At 34.1% G+C, this 12,076-nt stretch overlaps 1 protein-coding gene across 6 annotated transcripts in view; it reads left to right on the top strand.

Annotated features, from left to right (window-relative positions):
• The window catches only part of THSD7B (thrombospondin type 1 domain containing 7B), a 1,641,422-nt gene that overhangs the window by 1,420,325 nt on the left and 209,021 nt on the right, over positions 1-12,076 (top strand). The gene's annotated exons all lie outside the window — the stretch shown is intronic.

Genomic DNA, 12,076 nt, shown 5'->3' with positions numbered 1-12,076 from the left:
AAATCCTCCAATTTGACTTTTCTTTGTGTAAGTACATAGTCTTCCCATGTCATGTATAATTCCTCTCTGCAAATACTGCTCTTAAGTTACTCCTCAATCTTCTTTTTTTTTTTTTTTTTTTGGTAATTTTCAGCCTTTTAAAAATTTGTATAAGTCTTCAATTAGTCTTTCCCCTTGGATTATTTTCATCTTATTCCCAGTCTCATTTAAGTCATCAGACCTGAAAGGAAGAAATGGAACAGTTTCGGGTTTTACTTGTCAAAGTCTACAGGCTTTTCTCTCTTTTTTTATTTTCCCACTAGCTTTACCAGTGCCACTTTCTTTCTCCATTCTCCCAAGATAGAGACTTTATATAAAGTCAACTGAACTTGACCAAGATGTATGGAAATGCCAGATATTTCACAAGAAGCATTCCTTTATAGACTCCTCTAATCTTGGTGTTAGTTCAAAACCCTGATCAAATGACAGATACCTTAGGTTGTTAAGATTTTTAAAGAGCTTATAGTACTTTCTTGACCCGTCTTGTGATTTTCTCTAATTAGTTAACCTCTCTTCAGTGTCTTAGGACACAGCTAAAAGGGCCTGGGCATTAGATTCTGGTAAACATATCTTAAAATTGGTAGTCATTTATTTATTATTTGATTGCTAGCAAGATTAAACTTTCAGCATCCCAATATCCTGATCACAAATGGTGCTGATGGTATTTATATTATTAGTACATAAAAATACACAGATGCCAGTCTGTGACTAGATTAATCTTCAATAAGTGGTAATTGTGATTGTTAATGTCAATAAATTATTCTGAGAGTTACCTTCCATTTCTATTCACTTTTTGTCTTATTTCTGTAATTTTATAATACTGTCCAAGTGTAAGTCTCACCAGGACTGGGTGTTCTTTTTTTCAGGGACTGTAAGAAAAAAAGAAACTCTTTTCAGAAAGGCCGGTGTCCTCAGTGTGCTTGAGTGATGTCGTTTATTCTCCTTATATATTTCTACATAAGGAGTCTTTGTCATATATATATATTTAGATATACACTCAATACTAAATTCTTCGAACTTTTCACTTTTGAAGTACTTTTAGAACATTCTTTAACATTTGGGGTAAGAATATAGGATTAGACTACCATTTGTGATTCTAAAGAGAATATGCTCGGGATATCCTTTTAACAGCAATTTAAAATCATAGCTATTATCTCCTCATTTACAAAAAGTCTGTGTCCATGCTATCTTACAGAGTTTTCAGACACTCGTATTGATTTATGGTATATTACACTAATTTAAAATACCAACACTATATTTATCATAACACATAGTTCTCATCAAATTCTGCAATTCAACAAAAAAACTAACCCTAAGTATTAGATTTTTTTCATTAAATTTACATGTAGAGTGTTCTACATACTGAGCAATTACTCTGAAGTTCTATATTTATTGAGAAAAGATGAAAAGTTTCACTTTTGATTAAGCTAAATTGTATGTTTCAAGAACTTTCTAATTAATTATATTTCAAACAGAGATTTTCATTAGTGTTCAGAAGAGGTTACATTTAAGTGTACTAATAAATGAACAAGATTAAAATTTTAACCGTGTGAAGGAATGTGGGAAGAGTCTGTATTATTAAAGAGAGTACTTTGTGAAGTTTTTAAAATGAAGTCAAAATTATGGGAAAAAAAACTCTCCCAGAAGTACTCTGTGTTTAACTGTTAGTTACCTCTTAAAACTCTGAGACGTTCTTCATGCTATGACTTTTGTGACTCATATAGAAATACCAGTTTTTGATGTTTTAGTTTGACTCCTATGACAGTTTTAAAGTTTTGTGTTAGCACTAGAGGAGGTTATTAACTAGGCATTTTCCATACTGAAATAATGTGGATAAATTCTGTAAGATTATTTTTAGAAAGATGTCATCTACTTCTTAAAAAATAATCTGAGCAGTCAGGGTCCACAACCTTCTTCTATGAAGAACCAAATAGTAAATACTTTAGGCTTTGCAGGCCACATGATCTCTGCCAGGACTAAGTTCTGCTGAGGTGTGGCAAAGGCAGCCATAAACAATGGGTAAACAAGTAAACATGTCTGGATTACATTAAAACAAAGGAAAAAAAACTTTACACAAACAGGCAGTATACTGAATTGGGCCTATGGACCGTAGTTTACCAGTCCTCAAGCCCCCTATAAATGAAGAGTTTTTTTTAGAATATCTAGAGTTAGAAAAGATATTAAAAATCAGAGATCACATAAATAACAGATCCCCTTCACACATCCAAGGACTGTCAGGAACAATGCCTCTAAAATTAGATGCCGCGATTCCTTTGGACTAGTGGAAAGTACATTCTATATGAGCTTAGCCATAGGTTCATTTTTGCATATAAAACCGTTGACTACTTTAGTTATTAGTATAGGCCAGCTTTTCAGCTATAATCTGCATGTTCACTAAGAAACTAACAATAAGGGTAGAGGGGATTATGTAAATTCTCATGTCCAGATTATTTTCAGAAACACTGGATTTATCAAAATTAAATGTGTTTGTTTGCTTTTTATTTATAAAACTTTTTATATATACTGTGATGCAATGACAGTATGACCGTGTGACAGGTGACAGTATGGTGATGATATATTTCTCAAACTTATTTAATCATAGAATCACCATGGAGCAATCACTGAAAATACATGGAACATAGTTTGAGAAGTGCTAGTCTAGGTAGTCCCAGCTTGGGTGTATGCCTGACAGCTTTCTTAATTCTGACTGGGCCTCTGGAAATAACTTTCCCAGCTGAAAGGCCCTGTATCCTCCTAAGGATAAATATTTCTTCTCGTCAGCCTCCACTTAGGTGTGTCTGTCCTCAACCTGTACTCCCAGACCGCGCTTTCCACCTTGATTATGTTCCAACCTCTCTCTTTGTTCCAGAACAGAAAGAACCGACAAGGGTGAGGTGAAAAGAAATAAGACTGGGGTAGATCCTTATACCCAAAGCAGCCTCGGTTCTCTGAAACACAGATGAAGGATACTTGAGACCCCTGGACACATAAACATGCGGAATGCTCTGGTTCTAACAGCTTAATGAGGCAGGAGGAATGGGGAGTTATCAAGAGACAGACCATAGGTAAAAGCTAGGAGAGTATGTTTTGTCCCCTGTGGAACTGAGAAGTGTCCCTAAGAAGACGCCTTAGGACCTACACTGCTCTTCCCTTGGCCCTCTTCTGCACCAACTGTTATTTTGTTCTGGTGTTTGGTGACTCTCCTGCTCGAGGGAATTATAGTAGTAAGAGTTTCAACTAGTGAGCAGAATGTTTTACCTCTATCATCTGTTTTGGTTGTTGGATTAATCCTCTGAGGAGGGTACTGTATCAATGCTGTTTTTACGGATGAGGAAAAAGGTTTTAATAATTAGCTAAAGTTATGTGGCTAGTAAGTCGTAGATCTAGGATTAAAACCCAGGGAAGCTTGTCTCCAGAGTCCTAGCTAATGCCTGTTTCTAATGACCCAGTGCATGAGGGAGCAGAAGCCCCTAATCCCATTTGAAGTCTTTAAAGATCACTCAGTGTGCTGAGCATTGTGCGGGAAGCAGGACACTCAGAAGTGAATATGATCTAGCCCTTGGCCTGGTAACACTTACCCATGGCACCTTCTTCTTTGAACTCTAGTTGCTGTTTATTTGTTTTTATATTTTTATGGATGGATTTTCAGAAGCTCTTAGGGAGAAACAATTGATTTTAGTTAATGAAGTTAGGAAAGGTTCCATAGAAGAAGTAGTAACTGTCTCTAGGAGAATTTTAACAAATAGCAAAGAGAAGAAAGCCCTTCTGGAAAGGAGAAAACAAAAAGGCCCACAGCCCTTGGTGTAGGCAAGGAGCGGTGAGTTGTCAAGTACAACTGGTTATAACCTATGGAATCATTTCAGAGACAGAATTTATAAGACATGTTGATGCATTGGAACTTGAGGCAGAGAGAGCCAGGGAAGAGTCATCTTTCATGCTTGGGTGGCTGGTGAAATGCTAACATTGTTAACGGACAGAGAACACCTTGAGGGCTGGACATGATGCAGTTACTTTCAGACGTGTTTAGCTTGAGGTTTCTTTAAGGTAGTTAGGTGCAGATTTCCAATCAACAGATGGATATGTAGATCTGAAGTGGAGGAAAATGCTTAATATGGGGAACACTGAGGTGGAACTAAAAGAGTGAAATATTTCAACTGATAGTAACTTTTATAATAAAATCAGAAGTAACTTCTTACAGTTAATGTTATGAAATAAATAATAATAAAGTATTCTCAAATATATATGTATACACATATTATATGTGTGCATGTGCCTATATATATATTATCTACTATATATATGAGAAAAAGTACTTTGTTTTTCTAAATACTGATACAGAAGTAGATTTGTAGGTGTGACTTTGTTTCAGAATAGACCTCTAGTAATTTACAGTGGGTATAATTATAATGCTAACAAATAGAAAAGACATAGCAATCAATGATTTCTTGTAATATATCTCTTCTTCTCAAGAAAATAGTTAACCCACCCAAATCCATAAAAAATAAGAGATGATTAATAATTTGTTTCTTTACTGTTTATAAATTTTAGTGAATGTAAATTGCTTTCTTTTTAAGAATTGCAATTTAAATCAAGTATATATTTAAATTTTTTTTTTAACCATAGCTTTTAGGACCACTGTTGAGTCACTCTGAAAATGATATGATCTAGATTAATCATGATTTGAATAGTTAAAAATAGGAAATCCTGACATAGGGCCTATGGTTAACAATACAGTGCTGTGTACCTATAAGAATTTTTTAGGAGGATAGATCTCATCTTAAAGATATTTGCAAAGAAAGGGACACAAAGAAACTTTCAGAGATGACATATATGTTTATTCCTTTGATTGTGGTTATGATACCATAGGTTGATATGTACATGTCAAGCTAATGACATACACATGCCAAACGTCAAATTGTATATATCAAACATGCAGTTTTTAATATGTATCATTGCGCGCACACACACACAATGGAATATTACTCAGCCAAAAAAAGAATGCAGTGATGCCATTTGCAGCAACGTGGATGGACCTAGAGATTATCATACTAAGTGAAGTTAGAAAAAGACAAATATCATACGATATCACATACGTGAAGTCTAAAGATGATATAAATGAACTTATTTACAAAACAGAAACAGATATATGAACAGAAAGACATATTTGTCTTTTTCAAACCTATGGTTACCAAAGGGAAAAGAGGGGAAGAGGGATAAATTTGGAATATGGGATTAACAAACACACAGTACTATATATAAAACAAACAAGGACCTACTTAATAGCACAGGGAACTATATTCATTATCTTGTGATAACTTATAATGGAACAATCTGAATATGAAAAATATATATATAAAACTGAATCACTTTACTGTACACCTGAAACATTATAAATCAACTATACTTCAGTCAGTCAACCAATAGCTGTTTTAAAAATTGGAAAAATAAAAAGGAATTCCTGAACTGCAACCCAGCACTATTCCTGATGTGTATACACATACATTCACACACTTACTATAGAATATTCTGTATTAGAATAAATATAGAATTTTTTTGTGTGTTGCCATCCTGAAATTACTGATTCTATTTCAAATCACTCAGAGTTTGAGGAGAAAATCTCTCCTCCTTCCGTTGTCTCCTTCGACAATTGGTACACAAACACCACAGATTGTGAAGTCCAAGGAATGATGTTCTTTTGTTTTTTTTTTTGTCCCAGTATCATATAGAGAAATAGTTGAGCAACTCAAGAACAAAAGATATTCATTAGAAAAACTCATCAAAGAAATCAATGGTGATTTGAGGTTTGCCAAGGAGAAATGCACAGAACAGAACATGAAATCAGAGTAATGACCAAGCTAACATGGATGATGATGTTATAAACAGTGGCCAAGTGAGTACAGCTAAACTGTGTACATTTCCTGGCCATTAATTAGCATTTAACCACTAACATTCAAAGATATCCATTAACTACCAACTAAGAGTAGTTGGTAATTGATAGGATGGTGAGTTTTTAGAAATTTACTTTTGTTAGATGTCATAAAATTCAAAGTATGAATTTTAATTGTTTCATGTTGATAATTCACAGTTTAAGTACACAAGATCATACTCTTAGAAATTCATTCCTAATGATGTTAGAAAGTAAAGTAAGTTAAAGATTTTAACAAGATGCCAGAACTTTTTAAATTAAATTGTTTTTGTTGTTGTTTTTTGGTCCTTCAGAAGATCCTAACAGAAGCATTGTTGTTGGAAAGTAATAAGTAAGCTAATTTTCTATATGAAAATTTACTCCTCTGGAGTCTGAATATCCGCAGAGGATAATGCACATAGTCTAGATGGCCCATAAATTTTTCAAGAGCACTATGCAGGCATATGTTTTATGATTATTTTAATTACAAAGATAATTCTTGTGAAAAGAATATATCTATGTATTACTTATTCTGGCTTATTAATATAAACACTGTATATGCAAACAAGTGATATAGTTAGTTGAATCATTTTCACATTTCTGTTTCTGAACACACTAACAACAAGTAATTAAATGATTTATTTTAAATCTTAACTTGAGATCCATAGACTACTGGTGGTTACAGTTGACTCTCTCTCTCTCTCTTTTTCTTGTGGTAAGAACACTTAACATGAAATATGCCCCCTTAGTACATTTTTAAGTGTACAAGACAGTATTGTTAACTAAAGGCACAATGTAATACAGCAGGTCTCTGGAACTTACTCATCTGTATAACTGAAACTTTATGCCTGTTGAATAGCAACTCCCCAGTTCTCCCTTCTTCTAGCTGCTGGCAATGACCATTCTCCTCTCTGCTTTTCTGTTTTGAAGACCTCATATACGTGGAATCATGCTGTATTTGTTCTTCTGCAACTGGATTATTTCACTTAGTGTGATGTCCTTTAGGTTCATTCATATTGTCCCATAGTGCAGGATTTCTTTCTTTTTTAAAACCGAAGCATATCCCACTGTATGTATAATATATACTGCATTTTCTTTCTCCATTCATCTGTCAATGAGCATTTAGGTTGTTTCTATTAATAAATCTTGGCTATTTTAAATAATGCTGCAGTGAACATAGAAATGGAGTTTTTTGTGCATATGTCCCTGTGTTTTGAACTTAGAGTCACATTGTCCCTCATTATTACAAGGATGTATTCTTCAGCAGATAGGCTGCTTTTGATATGAGTACTTACTGTGTGCAAACACTGTGTAATAAAGCTAGGAACTCTCAACAAAAAATGATGAAGTTTTCAGTTGATCTTTGAAGGAAACACACACACACACCTGCAGCCTATACACATACACCAGGAATAGTGATTTTTTTTCACCTTTGCCAGGTTTAAAGTGAAAACAGAAGAGGGAAGGGTGATGAGAGAGAGAAACCATGTTCATTTTTTCTGCTGAATTAACTGCTGAAAAAGACTATAAGGAATAATGGTGTGGCCATCTCTTTTAATTGGACTATCAATGGACATTTACATTGTTTCTACATCTTGGCTTCTGTAAATAATGCTGCATGAATATGGGAATGGAGTTTCTGACTTGTCCATTAATCTGGGCTTACGTAATAGCTGGAAACCAAAGGAAACATATAAAGTGAACTGCTCAGTTCTATTTACATGATGCCAAGCATTGTGTTAACTGATGACTTTACTTCCCAATCCTCAGTATTTTTATCTGGATGGACTATTATCTTTCCGTCATATGAATACAAATTTGGATGCTAGGTAGCCAATAGGTTTAGCTGTTGACAATTTTCACCCTCAGTGGCTCAAATGGTAAAGAATCTGCTTGCAATGCAGGAGATCTAGATTTGATCTCTTGTTTGGAAAGATTCCCAGAGAAAGGAATGGCTACCCATTCCAGTATTCTTATCTGGAGAATGCCATCGGACAAAGGAGCCTGGCAGGCTACAGTCCATGGGGTTGTAAAGAGTCAGACACAACTGAGCGACTAACACTTTCACTTTCTAGCTTCACCCCAAGCTGCTGGAAGCTAGCACACTTTGATCCAAAACCTGTTTCATGCTACACTGGTTGAAATTATATTCCAATTCCTTTTTGAAAGATTATGCCTTTCCTGATTTCAATGTTAACTGAAAGAAAGCTAAACTGTTTAAAAGTTACAAGTTGGGGGGAAATTGTTTGAAGGAAATGAATCACATTGTTCCTAGAAGATTAGTGTATAACTCTATTAATTTCCAGATTGTTTTTGGTATTCTATATACTGTGATTATTACCTGATTTTATTAAGCAATCCATGCTGTGTGATCTTTGCACAATCTAAAGCTGTTCTTTATTATTATTTTTCTTTCTTAAGAGTACTACTTTTAATCTGGTTTTGGTCTAAGCTAATCTTTGCATTTCAGTAAGGAAGACCAGAGCAATTTCTTGATTAGTTCTATTTTCAACTGTATCCATCCTTTATAGTTTGACATTTAATGCTGAATTTCTTTTCTGCTTATTCAAGATAAAGTACATAGCCATTATTGCAATGGTACGGAAATGAGACTATCAACTGAATGGAAAATATACAATGTAAAATACATGAGTTATGTTATTCAGGACTGTCTAAGGACTATAGCCCAGGAAATGGCCTCTCAGTAACTGTAAAGAGACTGCTCCAAAGAGGCAGGGGAGGATCCACACACACACATATATACACACCCACATGTATATATACATGTATATATCATTTTTTGCCACTTTATTTTTTTAACTGAAGAATAATTACTTTACAAAATTTTGTGTTTTTCTGTCAAATATCAACAAGAATCAGCCATAGGTACACCCATGACCCCTCACTCCTGAACCTCCCTTCCAATTCCACCCTTCTAGACTGTCGCAAAGCCCCTGGTTGAGGTCCCTGAGTCATACAGCAAATTCCCATTGGCTATCTATTTTACATATGGTATTGTAAGTTTCCATGTATATATATATATATAAACATATATATTTATTTTTCATGTTTTATATATATATAATTTTTAATTATACATAAGAATTTTTTGACTGGGAAGCACATGTCGTCAAGCATATATCACAGGAAAAGATTACTGGTAATCACAAAGAACAGATATCTCATGTTAATGATTTTGGTGCTTTCCTGTATATGGGAAGATGCAAGAATCTGAGGTCATTGAAATTTGTCTTTAGATATGCATCTTAAGTATCTAGGGGCCTATATATCCGAATCACAGAATCCTTCATCCTGTCTTACCCCTCCTGAATTCCACTCAGGCCACACTTTCTGAGGGCCACTGCAGTGGATTGTAACTTAACCCTTTGTATAATGGGATAATGAATGACATTCTTTGTTTTGTTTGTTTATAGCTTCTCCCTTTTGATCATAAATTTGACAAAGGTTTTTGAGGCATTTCATGACCAGTTTGTCCCATGATGCTAGAAATGCTCATTTCTAGGACACCTCAGGATTTCACTGATAGGCCATTTCATGTGCTATCTCTGGATTAGGCCCTGTTAATAATATAAAATTCTTTGGATCATCTGTATTACTAGTCTCTTATGATCCAGGAAATGCATGCCCTTATTTCTTCTTGCCATATCTGTATTTGAGGTTTGAAATGATTTCAATAAATTTGGCCTGATTTTTTTTTACAATATTGTATTTGATCAGACAAACTCTTTTAAATTAACTTTGGACTGTTTCATAAGGAGTCTCAGGTTGAACTGTAAAAGGCTTCTCAAGACCAAGAAAGCCATGCCAAGGACTTGTCGTCACATTCTGCCTATAATACCTAAATATTGGGTGGATTCCCCTCTTCTTGAGGCTTCTGGTATATCTTGAGATTTCTGCACCTGCCCGGAAGTAGCCTTCCTTATTCACTTGAAAAGGATGCTTGTGTGGCCTTTAAGCACTAGGTTGCTTTTCCAAGGGGCTTTACTGCTTCATAAAGTCTACCTTGGTTCTTTGAAGCTGTCTGGCTATATCTAATTCTATCCCTATTCTCAAATATGATATTCCAGTCAAATCCATGGTAATATAAAACTGTTTTCTGTTATAAGAACAGATTCTTATTGAACTTATGCAAATAACTATATTGCTATGAAAATAAGAATATTTGGGGGAAAAAAGAAGAATGCTCAGTAAAAATCTCCAAATTCTGGAGGGATCAGGTAGACTGCAAAGATAAATGTTTCAGTTCTACTTTAAAAGGTATAATCTCCCTAATTATTGTAAGGGATAGATCAAGGGGGAAAGGTTTTTCTTATATCTTGATAACAAAAATAAAAGCCAGTTATATTTAAGACAAGAAGTCATAAAAATTATCATTCAACCTGTATAACTAATTCTTGTAAATTTTGATCTTCTGTTAACAGTTTTATGAAGCCATCAGATTTTCCATTAGAATTCTAATTTCTTACCCAGTTTGGTCATGTGACCTTAAAGTTTTCAGAACTCTATACTTGTCAAAAAGTACTTTCTATGAAACTTCTTCAAGATGAAGAATTTCTTTAGAGTAAAATAATGTCTATACATGACAGAAAAACCAAGTGGCAAGGTTAAAGAACTGATTGCAATATAATTAACAAGGAAATTGGTTATTTCTGTGACATACAGCATTTTAAGATAATAACTAGAAATATGAGTTTATAACATACCAGGACATATATTAGTAATGTCCAAATTTTAATAATTGCATAAAATGATGTTTACCTATATAGTATAACCTGAAAAGGTTTATCATCACTCATTTGACAATGTTTACCATTTAATTTAATAAACCTAATTAGTATCTCTCCTTAAGATGTTTCAGGGGCTCTCTGAAGCATCCTAAAGTTAGCTGGGATTCAAAAGAACTTTAGAATTTGATTGAAGAAATTTTTCAAAGCTATTAAAGGGTTTTAAAACACTATGTCAAATAGGAATTGTCGCTGTGAAACAATACTATTTACTTAACCAAAATGACAATAAACGATTTTAAAAGCAAATATTGATAGTTATATCAGATTGCATAATGTTTTGCAGTCTATGTTTAAAAGTAGATCAATATTTAAGGAAAAGTTTGTCCTCGTAACAAAGAAAGAAACCTAATTATAGTTTGTATTACCTAACCTTTAATATTAAAATTTAATTACTCAGTTAATTTTTTTCTAATCTTATTCAGCCCTAACTACCCATTAAGCTCTTTTTCTCAAGATTTCTTTTCCATAGTCTTTTATAAATTTCTTTCTTACCTTCTGATTTTGTCTTATGATTTTTTCTCTCTTTTCTTCCCTCACCCCCCTTTCTCTCTCTCTTTTAGTCTCTCTCACTCATTCTCTAGAGCAAAATTACTTTCTTTTTCTTATTTTCTATAACAAAATGCATTTACACTTGTTATAACTTCTTTTTTCATGCATACAAGGATGTTTTCCTTATACGTTTTTAGTGGTTCTAATTACATATTTTAATTAGAATCCTTGACTTTTCAAAACCTTAATTTCTAGTGAAAGCTAAGAAGTAAGCAATAATGAATTTTTACATTAGCATTTGTGTATTGGCAAATTTCTAAATACTATTTATAGTTTCTAAAAACTTGCTTTCTTACAGACAAATGTCTCAATGTAGCACCAAACATATTTACTAATATCTTTTGGACTGCAAGGAGATCTAACCTGTCCATCCTAAAGGAGATCGGTCCCGAGTGTTCATTGGAAGGACTGATGTTGAAGCTGAAACTCCAATACTTTGGCCACCTGATGCAAAGAACTGACTTATTTGAAAACATCCTGATGCTGGGAAAGATTGAGGGCAGGAGAAGAAGGGGATGACAGAGGATGAAATGGTTAAATGGCATCACAGACTCGATGGACATGAGTTTGGGCAAACTCCGGGAATTGGTGATGGACAGGGAAGCCTGGCGTGCTGTGGTTCATGGGGTCGCAAGGAGTCGGACATGACTGAGTGACTGAACTGAACCGGACTTAATTTCTCTGTAGAAAGAAACCTGTTTCATAATTAATTTTTCAATATTTCATCTTATTTAGAAATGATCTAGACAGTAAATTTTTATAATTAGGCTTAATT

This window comes from Giraffa tippelskirchi, chromosome 3, assembly GCF_054371585.1.
Source record: "Giraffa tippelskirchi isolate mGirTip1 chromosome 3, T2T-mGirTip1v1.2.pri, whole genome shotgun sequence".
Classification (NCBI taxonomy): Eukaryota; Metazoa; Chordata; class Mammalia; order Artiodactyla; family Giraffidae; genus Giraffa; species Giraffa tippelskirchi.
Note: the sequence above shows the minus strand (reverse complement) of the source record. Positions and strands in the feature narration are given on the sequence as shown.